We start from the raw sequence: 15,922 nt of genomic DNA, 5'->3' as shown, positions 1-15,922 counted from the left end.
ATATAACGTTATTAATATTATTGATTGATATACCTACCTACGTACATAACAGCAACGCGTCGGATCGCTTACCCGCGTATAATTGTGTTTACTAGCATTGCGCAATAAAGTACTTTCTTTTAATAAATTATATATATTCATATAATTTTGTAAATTTATTTAAGTTATTTTATAAAATTGTAAGTACCCTAGTAGATATAACTAACAAGCAATTAGTTCTTCGGATATTGAATTCGGATATAAGATTAGCAATTTTACCTAAGATTGCTACGATTGCTATTCAAATCAATAGTGGTTACAGGTGGACATTAATATTGTCACCTAACTTTACTGTTATACCTACTAATTCGTTAATTTTAGTTTAACTTTAGATGTTTTAGGATAAGTATTTTTTGAAATAGGTACCTAGTGCCTCGTTAACTAATTACCTTCTTGCTTGACTAATTTTTTTGTGAATTACATAAATATTCGTCAAGTTACTTAGTAGTTAAGCCAGTAAGACTTTTGTAATTTAAGAAGTTTTCAATTTAGGGTCTTGTCCTTTAAGTTTTTTTTCTCTCTTACTATTACTTCCTCTCGTATTTGTTTTTAGTGACTAAGCTTGTAACCGTGTGATTCCTTTCCACCATGGATCCTCAATTCTTGTTAAAAGATGAAGTAGAATTTGAACTCGCATGTCGGGGTTATACGCAGCCAGGTTTAGTCTCTGCCTTAAAAAATATCCTTAAAAGAATGTTAGAGGCCGAAAGTTTAATGGAAGTTTCTTATGAGGTGAAACCACCTCAGTCATCTGTTAAAAATCCTAGTGCAGAGTTAGATGTGTGTACGGATAAAATAGGCAACATTATGCGTTATGTATCCGAGTTGAATGAGAAACCAGATAAACTACTTTATAAGCGCTTAGTTTCGCGGTTATTTCATTTGGTAAATAGATTGAAATTTGTGACACCTGTAGACCAAATGGGAAAAGATAAGAAAAACGCTCTGCTGGATAATGCCGTCATATTGTTAAAGGATTTAGAGGGAAAGGATGACATAGAAGATAATGAGGATATAACTCCTGAAATGATAGCAGCATTACATAATTCCATAGGTGAAGATAGTAAGAAAATCTTAAGCAGAATAGATGATCAAGCTACTAAAGGGAAAGTAGATTTACCTGCCACTTCTAAAACAATGCATAATACGGACACAGAACAGATTAATGTCACTAAACGTGACGTAGGAGTCAGAAGAGTCAGCTTTGCACAGGATGATTTTGACATCGCCACTTTCCATAATTTAAGATCGTCTCCATCAAAATTATTAAATTCTACCACTATTGAGGAAATTCAGTCGGGACGTAAGCATAAGTTAGTACCAATTAGTCAGTGGGGAGTACACTTTTATGGCGACAATAAGTTTAGTGTCAACGCTTTCATTGAAAGGGTAGAGGAGCTGAGGGATGCTAGAAATGCAACCGATGAGGATTTATGGCGACATGCAATTGACTTTTTTAAAGGTAATGCTTTAATTTGGTTCCGAGCGAATAGAATGTTTGTCGGTAATTGGAATGAATTAGTTTTATTATTAAAGCGAACCTTCCAATCACCCTATTATCAAGAAGAATTACTGACAGAAGCTAAAGCCAGGACACAAGGCAAAAATGAGCCAGTGCTTATCTTCATTGCAGTTATGCAAAATATGTTTAACAGGCTTCCTAACCCAATCTTAGAATCAGAGAAGCTAATGATAATAGTGAAAAACTTACAACCGTACTATCAAAGGGCTGTATGTAGGGATACTTTCACGTCTCTCTTAGACTTAGTTAATGTCCTGCGCATTATTGAAATAACGAAAGTCAATTGTGACAATTTCCAGGAACCAAAAGTGGTTGTTAACTCACTAGAACCAGATTTAGCGTACAAATCAAATTCAGATATTGCAAGTGAACCAAAAGAGGTGTGTGAACTTAAAAATAAAATGGATATATCTAATATAAACATGAGGTGCTGGAATTGCCGTGAAACAGGTCATTTGTTCCGGTCATGTCCAATACCAAAACAGCGTTTATTTTGCTATCGTTGTGGCCGTTTTGGTATAACGTTGAAAGATTGCTCGTGTAAGGGAAACGCCAGCGGGGAGAGTTCAAAACCTGCCAACTGAACCCATCCCTGAGCAATAAGAGTGAAGAGTGGCAGGAATGGTTGGATTTCGTAAATACTTTCATGTCTAAGGAAGTAGTATCTGCCATGACATTTAAAAAAGAAAATGATAACAGGTCTTATATACGTATAAATATTTTAAATTATCTTTGTAATGGTTTATTAGATTCGGGAGCAACTTGCACCGTCGTAAATCACAAATTTGCTGACACTCTAAAACATCTTGGTGTGAAAATACAGAAAATGAAATCTATGCACATTGCCACGGCAGATGGTGCTAGCCATTGTGTTACGGAGAGTTTTGATGTACCGGTAGTATTTAATGAGCAGTTTCACTATATCAATATGCTCCTCATGCCTAACTTGTCGCAACAATTAATATTAGGTAAAGATTTTTTTGATGTATTTGGTATTTCATTTCAATTTAAAGGAGAAATTTTGAATAGAATGCCAGTAATTAATTCCATTGACGATAAGACGGCGTCATTAATAAGTAAAGAAGAGTTAAATAAAGAAGAACAAGAAAAACTGATAGTCATTATTAATGAAATAAAGAAATGTATAGGTTCAGGTTTGGGTAGAACGAAGATTATCAGACACACTATAGATACAGGTAATAGTAAACCATTACATCAAAAACAGTATAATTTTTCTCCAGTAAAAAAAAAGGAAATAGAACGGGAATTGGACGACATGTTAGAAAAGGATGTGGTTGAACCTTCTCATAGCCCCTGGTGTTCCCCTATCGTAATGGTAAAAAAGGCTGATGGTAGTAATAGACTTTGTTTAGATAGCAGACAACTAAATAAAGTTACTAAACGAGATACGTATCCACTTCCTAGGGTTTCCACTATATTAGACAACCTTCGCAATGCTAGATTTCTCAGTACCATTGACTTGAAATCAGCCTTTTGGCAGGTGGAACTTGAGGATACTAGCAAGGAAAAAACCGCTTTTGCAGTGCCGGGCAGGGGTCTTTTTCACTTCAAAGTAATGCCCTTTGGGTTAGTAAATGCGTCTCAAACCCAACAGAGATTAATGGACATTATATTCCACGTGCTTGATGGGAAAGTTTGGACATACCTTGATGATATTGTCATTTGTTCAGAAACCTTTAAGGAGCATTTAGAAATTTTAAGACAGGTTACGAATATTCTTAAGGATGCCGGTCTAACAATAAATGTAGATAAATGTATGTTTGCGAGATCTAGTTTACGCTTTTTGGGCTTTATTGTTGACAAAGAAGGGTTGCGCACGGATCCTGAGAAGGTTTCGGCTATAATGAACTTTCCAAGACCCAAAAATATTACTGAATTAAAAAGATTTATAGGAATTGCTAGCTGGTACCGAAGGTTTGTCAAAAATTTTTCTCTAATAGCGGCTCCTCTGCATGACCTAACAAAAGGTAAACAAAGAAAAAAGTTTATTTGGTCAAAAGAAGCAGATAAAGCATTTCTTAATCTTAAAACGCTACTCACCTCGACACCGGTAATTTCTTGCCCGGATTTTGACAAACCATTCATCGTACAGTGTGATGCTTCAAGTAAGGGAATCGGGGCGGTTTTATGTCAAAAAGTCAACAATGTTGACCAGCCAATATCTTATTTAAGCAGAAAGTTAAGTGATCGTGAACAAATGTATTCTACGTCAGAACGGGAACTTTTGAGTATAGTCTATGCGATCGAAAATTTAGACCTTATATAGAGGGCACTCATTTTACTGTTGTTACGGATCACAGTGCACTCAAAACATTAAACAACATGAAAGATCCACATGGTAGATTAGGGCGCTGGGCTATGAAGTTGCAGCAATTTAGTTTTGACATAATTCACAGACCAGGCAAAAGTAACGTTGTGCCAGATGCTTTGTCTAGGGCTGTTAATGCATTGGCAATAACAGATGAAAGTAATATACAAATTTTAGATAAGCATAAGGATGATTGGTATAAAAATAAAATCGCAAGAATCGAAAGCGGGCAGGATGTTAGTCATGACTGGCAGATTAAAGATGGGTTATTGTATAAAAAAATTCGTTTGAAACAATATCCTGACAAAATGAACGATTGGAAATTAGTTATACCAAAGTCTTTGCGAACCGATATTTTAAAATACTATCATGATGATGTTAAATCAGGTCATTTTGGTATACGTAAAACATTATTCAGGATAAAACAACATTATTTTTGGCCCGACATGCTAAGAGAAGTCAGACAATACATCGGGAAGTGTGACACATGCGCGAAGGTGAAAGTATCACAAAGATTACCTTTAGGTCATATGGGTCAACATAGAATAGTTACTGGTCCGTGGCAGGTCATATCTTTGGACTTAATGGGTCCATTTCCTAAAAGTAAAAATTTTAATACGATGCTTTTAGTAATAACGTGTTTATTTAGTAAGTTTACATTATTATTTCCTCTAAGAACGGGCAAAGCGGATAAAATCTGCGAAATTTTAGAGAAACAATTTCTATTATTTGGTCGCGTTTCAGCTATAATTTGCGATAACGGCAAGCAATTTGACTCACATTTATTTAGAGATCTTGCACATAAATATAACAGTCAAATTTGGTACACCCCTAATTATCATCCTCAGAGCAATCCCACGGAACGTGTCAACAGAGTTGTTGGTACTATGATAGCTTCTTACATTAGTTCTAAAAAACATAATGAATGGGATAAACATTTACAAGAATTCGCTCATGCCATACGGACGTCAGTTCATGAAACTACAGAACACACCCCGTCATTTTTATTTTTTGGCCGAGAAACATCATTTCCATTTAAACTTACAAGTTCGGTCTGCACACAATCTCATGTTCATGACATGCCACTCCTCGTTGACACTAAAGAATATCTATCAAAACTGAAGTCTCAACATGAGGTGTATAAAGTGGTGGAACAGAGGCTAAAAACAGCCCATCAGAAAAGTCTCAAGTGTTATAATGAAAAACGTCGAGAAGCAAACTTTAAGGTTGGAGATGTAGTATGGAGAAGGACTAAATTTCTGTCCAAAGCTGGAACGAAATTCATGGCTAAGTTAGCACCGAAATTTGAAAAGGCAATAATAGCTAAGAAATTATCTGATAACGTTTTCCATTTAAATAATGTTTTTGGCAAATCTATTGGTGTTTGGCATGCAAAGGATTTGAAGGCATCGGGACGTGACGACGATGAGAAGAAATAAAAATACATCTTTTATAAGTTATATTTTTTTTCTTCCTTAGGTTGGGGGAATATAATGAATTACCTCTGGTACCTATTCATTATGTTTAGCAGTGTTGATTCAACAATTTCACGCGTCTCGTCAGAGCAGCCGACAGCGCAGTGCTCGGGCGGCGCAACCATATATCGCGGCATCTGAGTTCGAATCCTGACGCTTTGTATGAACTTTTTATATTTTTATTTTTCCTTTTTAATTCTCCCGTTTAGTGGAGGTGGAGAGGGGTCACGGTCATTTTAGCGATCAGCTGTCTAATGAGACAGGTCGTGCATATAAGGTACATTCGTACAGGTCGTGCATTGTTTGTGGCCATTTTGTAGTATCAAGTAATAAGGATTGTTATAATTTTGCAATGAGCACATACCTAACACTGTTTTAAGTTCGTGTTCTCCAAAAGGGGGTAAGTTGTACAATATTGTAATTTAGATTAGAATCTTTGATTCAGCTCGGCATAGTTATAATGTTCTTTCTTGTTGTCGTAGCTTGAAGATATGCCCCTTTTAACCATGATTCAATAAATACGTGAGACCCTGAGATCCGCTAGCCGAGGTCCACCGGTTTTGGCAGAGTTCCCAGCCTGGAGCGAATACTCTCCTGGCGTCCAATTAATTAGTTTTACATTACTTATAAGATAGACATAGGTTTAGTTTGTAATTAATTTGTAATTAGTACAATAAAGAAATATTATGGTAACTTGATGTTGAATTTAATAAAAAAAACCCGTAACAGATGCATCATCAATTACCATCAGGTGAGATTGCCGAAAGCGTAGTTTTCGGCAATTTTACCTGACGGTAATTGATGTCGCAAAAGCGAGTCGCAAGGTAGCTAGAAAATATTGGCAGAAAAAAATATACTATTAATATACTACGACAATACACACAACGCCATCCAGCCCCAAAGTAAGCCTAGCTTGTGTTATGAGATGACTAAGATGACTGATGTATAATTTTATGAATAATTTACATAAATACTTTTAATATACTGATAAACACCCAGACACTGAAAAACATTCATGTTCATTACACAAACATTTTCCAGTTGTGGTAATCGAACCCACGGCCTTGGACTCAGAAAGCAGGGTAGGTCTGCCTACAGCGCCAATCGGCCGTCAATGAAACACTTCTCGTCGTAGACTGGCTTCGATGCACAATATGACAGCTTTGGGTAGGTACGTGAACATTGAACTGAATTTGAAAACATGTGTTCTAAATATGACTAAGAAAAAGCTAATGCTTTAAGAAATGGAAAATAATATCAAAATACAATACTAAAGCTGGAATAAAGCTATGCCCATCTTACCCCTAATGCTATGGCCAATACACACGGACATCTCGGTTAACCATCGCATTGTATATTGTGACTCCTACGTCTAATATTTCATAGTTAAACGATCAAAGTTCAATAACAAATGAATATTCAAAGTCAAATTCAACAATAACTTTATTCAAGTAGGCCCATATGTGGCACTTTGCATGCACATGCAAAAAATTCAAAAAAAATAATTCAAATTCATTTATTTCAAGTAGGCCTACTTTATAAGCACTTTTGAAACGTCAAGTATGCATGTTTGTGTGACTCTACCACCGGTTCGGAAAGCAGATTCTACCGAGAAGAGCCGGCAAGAAACTCAGTAGTTGCTCTTTTATTACATGAGGATTAGACGGTAGTGAGTTGATGGCGATAATCATATTCGTAAACTTAAAACTACGAGGGTTCCAAACGCGTCCTCGTGTAAGAAGAAGCCCACAACAAACTTAGCCGGGTATTTTTATTGTGACTTTGTGAGATTACCTCGGACTTTCCCTAATATAGATTTAACGTCCTTGAGAATTTAAAGCTATATCCATAACTTATCATCGACTTTTTATACTTGATTGAAAATATAAAGCAAAAAATATTTTTCTTTACGAAAATCATAAATCGAATCTCCCTCATACAATCTTATAGCTTGCTTTATGGCTTGAGTTGGATGGGTTATTAAAATGAAATAAGAAAATGTATTTTCTTTTAAAAATTCTTTTAATTTTGTACCTACGCAATAGAAATAACAGAATATTATATTATAACTGACTAGGTTTTGCCAACTTCGTCCGCGTTTGTTTTGGTTTCGGAAAAAATAGGTTTTCCCAGGATAAAAAGTATTCAAAGTCCTTATCCAGGATTCAAACAATCTATATGCAAAAAAAATCCAACATTTGTATTGTCGTAAAGTCGTGTAAACTGTTTGTTTAACAAATACCTTTTTTTTATAACCGGGAGTATTATACTTATCCGTGTCCTTCTCCGATGTAAAGGTTCCAATGATCATCTCAAAAACGGAAGCTATGTTTGAGCCAAATTGTATTAAAATTGATGCAATGGTTGAGCTGAATATAGGTAGCAACAAACAAAACATTAAAAAAAAACAATGTTGAAATTGACCACCAAATGGTAAATAATAAATAAAATAAATATACTACGACAATACACACATCGCCATCTAGCCCCAAAGTAAGCGTAGCTTGTGTTATGGGTACTGAGATAGCTGATGAAATTTTTTTATGAATATAATACACATAAATACTTATAATATACAGATAAACACCCAGACACTGAAAAACATTCATGTTCATCACACAAATATTTCCAGTTGTGGGACGAACCCGCGACCTTGGACTCAGAAAGCCGGGTCGCTGCCCACTGCGCCACTCGGCCGTCAATAGCAAATGCAAGGAGCACGTCCTGCAACATGCCGCGCTGTATCGATTAATTTGTGGCATAGGTGAAGCCTTATGAGCCTGTAAATAAAACCGGCAACCATGCCCTTCAGACCGGAACGCAGCATTGCAACAATGCTGCTTAGCGGCAGACAGAAGCATCGATAGTATTTCCCCCGACGAGCTTTCTTACACTCTACTACTACTACAACAATAACACAATTATATTTATTCTTCTATCAAGAAGGCTTCCAAAAGCTATAACACGAATCGCAAGATTTATGTTTAGTTTTTGGTTCAACAATTTCAAATTAATTTTGCATCAATGACATTGATAAAGGAAACTGTATTTTAGATAAATTATATAAAATTATTTGTAATGTTTTCAACATTATGGATTAAATTTAATTATTTATTGTCATTTATTTAACAATACAATAAAAAACGTACCAAATAACTTTGTTTCATAACATGTCTTATTCCCTAATATGTACCTCACCTTAAAGAAAAATATTGTAAATTATCTTACAACTTTCATAAAACTGCAAAATTTAAGTTGCTTTTACAAGCGCTATAATAAAGAATGATTTACTTACAAGTTAAATAATAGTAACTTAACGCGGAACAGGACGTTATAAATCATCTCTTTTTGAAGTTTTGAAGTTAATTATCTACTAACTTACAGTAGCTGAAACTTATGAGATAGTTTTAAAAAACATGTTTCACGTAGTTTTACAAGCTGCTATTTAAATTGCCATGTTAGATATTATTTGTGGGTCATAAAACAAAAACAAACTGTTCTATTTTAAACTGACTAAGCATTCTGTTTCGGAAAGCATCATTTTGACGGCCGAGTGGCGCAGTGGGCAGCAACCCTGCTTTCTGAGTCCAAGGTCGTGGGTTCGATTCCCACAACTGCAAAATGTTTGTGTGGTGAACATAAATGTTTTTCAGTGTCTGGGTGATTATCTGCATATTATAAGTATTTATGTGTTTTATATTCATAAAAAATATTCATCAGCTATCTTAGTACCCATAACACAAGCTACGCTTACTTTGGGACTAGATGGCGATGTTTGTATTGTCGTATTATATTTTTACACGCTTTTTATTAGCTTCACCTGTATGTTTGTATGTTTGTTTGTAACCGACTTCTTTGGGCGCGGTTTTGACCCACTTTGAACGATCAGATTTGATTCAAACTTTGTAGACATATCGAGGATCGATGACAATACACTAATCTGAGAAGATTATTTCAATTTTCAATATAAAAAATAAGATTTTTTAGTTTTTTCGAACTATTAATTACAATTACTACAGCGCCATCTAGACCCAAATGTAAAAAACCCTAGACCCAAATGTAAAAAACCTATGGCGTTTCCAATCGATGGCGTTCGCGTACCTAACAAATAACACAGAAAACATTAAGCTACTAGATGGTAGAGGGCGTTAGCTGTTACTTTTTAATGGGCTGTTTTAAATAAGTTATCACGGAATTGATAGTAGATTAGATCAAATAACAGTTTGAAATAAACCAAACTAAAAAGTAGAAAATAAATAATAGTTTAAAAATAACTAAAAAACACGCTTTTTATAGAAAACCGAACTAAAAAGTAGAAAATAAATTTTAATAAATTTAAATTAAGAACATTGTTAAAAATGTCAATAAATATAAATTAATAATAGTGTGAATAAAAAATATATTTTATTTAAAAAAAAGCGTGGGTTGCTTTTTAAGATATTATCAAAATAATAATCACTCTACTCATACCTGTCAATAAAATATTTATAACTATTGACACCATGCACCCCACGCTTTTTTTTACAATAAAATATTTTTTTTATTCACACTATTATTAATTTATATTTATTGAAATTTTTAACACTATTCTTAATTTAAATTTATTAAAATTTATTTTCTATTTTTTAGTTCGGTTTTCTATAAAAAGCGTGTTTTTTAGTTTTTTTTAAACTATTATTTATTTTATTTATTTATTTGGTCAAGTGGTGATGAATACTCGAGTGGCCTCCTGAAATACACAATAATAAGTTTTCACGGAAAACCGATTATTTTATATGGTTTGTAAGCTATTTATGCTTGCCACAATAAAGCTGCTTGTGAAGTGCCGGGAGAACTCCTCAACCGTAAACACCTCAACATCGGAATAAGAAATATTTTGTATAAGGTTATGAACAATTTACGTCTATTAAAACGAAAACAATTCCAAATCTTTCTCTGATATTAGTATAAAATTTTAAAGACCTTTTTTGTTACAAATTGTTGTAAAAGTTTTTTTTGGCTAAAAAGAAACCGAATTTTGTAGAAATCACTGCTACTTTCCTTGCTACTTTATAAAAGGGAATACGAAGTATATAATCTGTAACTAGTAATTTTCTATATTTTTCGTAGCAAAGACCTTAAAAGTGTTGAGAAAATTATTATTTCTTGTTTTTAAATTTTATAACAAAGCCGGGTTTATTTGCCAAAAAATATTTTTATTAAAAAGGACATAAAAACTAATACGTGGGAAACAACTATTTTAAAAATAGTAAAATATATAAAAAAAGAACTAAAATTAAGAGATAGAGACAAAGAGTATGAGATCTTACTCGCTCAATTAATGACTTGTACGAGCAAACGTATAAACGTTGTTGTGGAACTTTCTACACACTTTCTATAAGACGGCTCTATCCTCTGACTCGCAATTGATTAGTTTTTATTCTAATATTTTTTGGTGTTTCCCTAGCTGTTTATTGCACGCTTAATCCACTTATTATAAATTTTATAATAAGAGCGTGTTCATGGACAATTTAGTATCCGTCGGTAGGTCAAAGTTGGCAGTTCAAAGTTGGCAGTCTGCTAGTTCACAAAGAGTATAATGAGCTTCGCGATTCAAAGCACGAGTGTTGCCACTGCAACGCCCTGTATAGTGTACAGTCAGTATCATAAACATCGTTATTTTATTGTCTTATAACTGTCATCTGGACCAAACATATAAATACAACGTTTTGGCAATAATGGGAAGAGTTCGGCGGCTTTATGGTCTTAAATAAAATTATATTAGATGCAAGTTTCTTTACGCTGCTTGCCTGGTATGATATTCACTTCGTACTACGCATCTGACGTGTATGCAGTAAAGTTCTAACTTCACAATTTTTCGTCGAAAATAATATATTAATAAAGATAAACTTAAGAAAGACGTATTAATTTTTTTTATATCACACATCTTAATCCCATACATTGAGTGAACTATAATATAAATTTCTTACTTACATTTATCTGAATACTCTACTTTCAATTCGGCGAATCTGTATCCGTACACAAACCACAAGTGTGTAAACAAATATGGAATGTACTCTTTTCGATCTGAACCTACTTACCATAATAATATATACACTTCTCAACAGGTAGTGGGAAGGCAAGCTTTGCTATATCAGTGTATATCTATAAATTTTGTAACTCCCGAATTCTGGTTTTCGTAGATATTTATTTATAACCTTTATTTGCACATAAATTAAAATACAGAAGACGATTAAATTAAACACATACAGAAGCAGTATACAAAATGCGGCCTTCGTAGCGATCTCTTGCAGGCAATCTTAGGATAAGGAAAACAAAAGGATAATACTGCAGGTTGTGCATATTAAAAAAAAATACATACTAATTACTACATACTAATACAAAACTACACAACAATTTTGACAATGTGAAATAAACGTATAATATTGAAAGACAGTTATTGAGTAGGTATACAATTTAAAATATACCGGTATATTTTATATTTAATAAAATCATACCGCTAGGATCACTGTTAATAAAAAAATTAACTCTATTTTTTTCTGACCTACAAAAAGAACTTTAATAATTTTATATTAAAAAAAAACTGTTTAAAATAATATCAACCATATTGCAATACTATGACGGGGCTTTATGTTCATTCCTACTCAAAAATGTGTACAGTATTGTGTGCTATACATGAAAGAAATAAATAAATGATAAAACAATTTGGAACAAATCTTGTGTCGTACCAACGTGCGTTAACGGTATGGGGTCCCGCTTAGGGTAGGGACGTAATATATAAAGTTAAAAAATAACTTAAATGAGATCAAAACATTTGGTGTTGACTGTATTAAGTTTTTCGTTAAACCTATTACTTTATTAAAGGTTGTGTGTAATAAATTGAATTACTAAATAACAAAGTAGAAACTATTTTGCGGAAACAAATTCTGTAGGTAGGAAATGTTTTGCCAAGTCTTTTGTTCAAATTTCTTATTGCAGAAGGAGAAATACGTAATACTATTTTTACTTTCTAGGGCGACTTAACCAAAAAGGTGAGGTTAAATCTTGTAAGGCTTTATTTCGACCTGTTTATATAGTAAGTTTATTGCTTTAGTTCGGTACTTGTAATACTTTTTGTCTGGGATTTACTATGTTTCGTTATTTATCAAGACAATGTTCCCGACATGGATATTTTCACTGAAATATAATGTGGAATAAGAAGCGGTGATAGTGCATTGGGTTGGAACTCGACTTTAATTTTGGGAGGCCGAGTTCAAATCCCTGCACGCACCTGAAATTTCTCAAAAATGATTTCAAAAGTGTGTGGAGTCCACCAATCCGCACTGGGCCAGCGTGGTGGACTACGGCCTTAACCCCTTCTCATTGTGAGAGAAGACCCGTGCCCTGTAGTGGCCCGGTAATGGGTTGATGTGATGACGATGATGACATTTTAAAATAGCGAGTTGTTTATTATTGTTATTTATTTATACTCTTTATTTGCACACATATAAAACACAAACACAAATAAAATTGTTGTTCTTTATTTGTATTTATATCTATTTTAACGTATAGTAATAAAATATTAGAATAATATAAGTAATTGTATAAATTAAAAAACTTTTTTTGCCCGCCTTATATTATATATAAGCAGTGATTAAGGACAAATCCCTTCTGTTGCGAGAAGCATTTAGTCCAGCTGTGGACTGGAATAGGATTTTGATGATTGCATTTATAATTCTGTATTTTTCTCAAAAAAATAATTTGCTACGCGTTTTTATCAGTCTTATTGCGACTCTATATGCATTTTACAATTTATAAAATTGATATTTCCTCCGAACACTAAAAAACACTAAAAAAACACTATAATAAAAATTATAAAACTATGGATAACTTTCAGGCATGCAGGTTTCATCGTGATTTCTTTACCGTTAAAGCAACTGAAAATTGCTTAAATTGAAAACGCATATAACTGCGAGTTCAAGATTCGTGCGGGAAATTGAACTTATTCTCCCCGAAGTAGAAGCCGAAGCTTCACCAACTAAGCTATCGACACTTGAAGGATCTCCGTATATTGACCTCATAATATTTTCGGACAACATACATTTTAAACATACAAAGTTGCCACGAAAACTAGTTTTCATCCTAATTATCAAAGCGTACTCGTGTTTTGTTTTTTGTTTGTTGATTTGGGTCCAAGTCCGTAAATATTTTACGAATTCCTGAGAGAAGTTTAACTTCGTACTACCCACTCCCCGTTTAAAACATTTATAGGCCCTTTCTCTAGATTAAAGGCCCTCCCCGATGATAAAGCAATTGGAGGGTTTACGGCCCTTTTTTATGAATCTAGCACTTAAACTTCTGTTTTCAGATAAGAGATATTAGTGGCCCACTCCGTTTGGCGAATAATTGGCGCTAAAGGGATTTTGAATGTCTTTTTCTTATCGAAATTGATTCATTGTTTGAAACTTTATAAAGTTCCACCATTGGCAGAAGCCTTTCTACATTTTTGACATTAAGTAATCGGTAGCAACCCGTTTTCTCTATACAAAATTGACTAAGAGTTTCGGAAATCGTAAATAGTAGGTTATACGGGTACGCACCCTGTTTTGGGGTTATTTATTTATTTATTAAAAAAACATACATTAAATATTAATATGCAATATAAAAAAAAGTTACAAATTAAAATTTCTGCGTCCAGGCAGCCCTACGTGGAGTTTGAGATTATTACAAAACCGATCAGCACAATTATGAAATTGCTCAGGAAAATCCACATTCCTTAACTTACTACTACATATATCTCGGTATCTTCTAATCTGTTCTTCACTTCTCTCTCCCCAGATCACTCTCCGCTAGTGTGCCATATTAGCCAAATCGGTTGTTCTTTTTGAAATAATAGTTTGTTTTATTTGTTATATTCTAAATTATATATATTTTTTAAATTGTTTTCATTTCTTATTTTTTAGATCTTTTAAAATACTTTACTACTTTTTTAACGTGTGTATTGAGATGGGTTATACCTGAATTAAACAAATATTATTATTATCACTATGATTTATAGATTTTTAATATATTATTAATATTTTTATGTTTTTTTTTTTTTTTTTTTTTTAATGATTACTATTATTAAAGCCTCTGCCTTGGTCTGGTATGAGCATCTTTCGAGTTTTGGTTCATATTAATAGTTATAGTAAGGTGTTGATTAATCATTCTATAAATGTTTACTACCAGTCCGGTGATTGGAAATTGGTAGCGGCCCCAGTGATATCACTAACTCATGATAATAAGCGTTGAAACCCGCCAACCCATATAGGAGCAGGGTGGTGTGTCAATAGAATATTATTATTAATTTCAAGGAGAAAATGATAGTCACTAGCATAAAGTCAAATAAAAAAGATCAGAAAATTACAGTTTTAAATAATAAAAGTTAACAAAAAAGCAAAAGAAAGCAAAATAACTTCTTTCTAAAAGCTTTCCAACCGACCCTTGATCCAACTTGGTTGTTGGATCAAGGGTCGGACATAGAAGGCAGTAGTCCTTGAAACGGAGGTTGGATGTTTTTTGTAATAAATTTTTAATAGCGTTTTTTTAAGCATTGTTAAGAATTAAAAAAAAATTAAAATCAATAAATAATAGTAAAAGAAAAGTTAACATATTATTGGATCAATCAAACTATATACGCGAAGAAACACACGTAACTACACATCGCAATTAATTTAATTAAACGTAATAATGTACACGTTAAAATTGTGCCATAAATGTCACAGTAGCAAATAAACAGTTACGAAATGTAACAGCAAATAGTATGAAGCAGAGATGTCCAAAACTTTCGGATGACATCAATTATGTATACACAATACCCCCGGGCGAATGCAAACAGTAACCCAGTGGCTAAGTACTCTAGTTTCTACGATATTAAATCTACTGGGTAATATTTAAATAGGAATATCAAACAAGACAAGCTTGCATAATATATTATAGGAATTGTTCGGGGAACGCTGGGCAGCATTTTTGCAAAGTTGTGTTTCGGTCTGAAGGGTCTTAGTTTGATGAACCTATATAGCTTTCAAAACACCATCTATTTAATCCACATTGTCCGATATTCTGATTATTAACTTTCTGATTTTCTTTAATATAATAAACATCCTTTTATAATATAAAAGAAAATATTTATTTATTTTTTAATTCAATTAGTACGGTTAACACCAATTACACTAATTAAAAACATAGCAGGTTAAATTAAACAGATTAAAAGGGAACAAAAAAGAAAGTACTAAAAATAAAAACAGAAACTCAATGAAATTCAATGAACTTTACAATAGTTTTACCTACAAGTAATTATACTATATTCTCAAAAAATCAAAAAATAGTTAAGGCAAAAACATGGTGCTATTACATTTCTCACAGTACTGTAGGCAATGGTTAAAAACGGTGTTCGAAGGATCCGCAAATATGTCACAGTGAGGTGACTCCGTCAGCTGTGCATTTAGCACCGAAAGACTGCGAGGAATGGGAAATCTAACGCGGGGCACTGTGAGGCAAGACGGGATGGCGAAACATTTTCGATGGCGACACAGACGT

This window comes from Pararge aegeria, chromosome 13, assembly GCF_905163445.1.
Source record: "Pararge aegeria chromosome 13, ilParAegt1.1, whole genome shotgun sequence".
NCBI lineage: Eukaryota > Metazoa > Arthropoda > Insecta > Lepidoptera > Nymphalidae > Pararge > Pararge aegeria.
Note: the sequence above shows the minus strand (reverse complement) of the source record.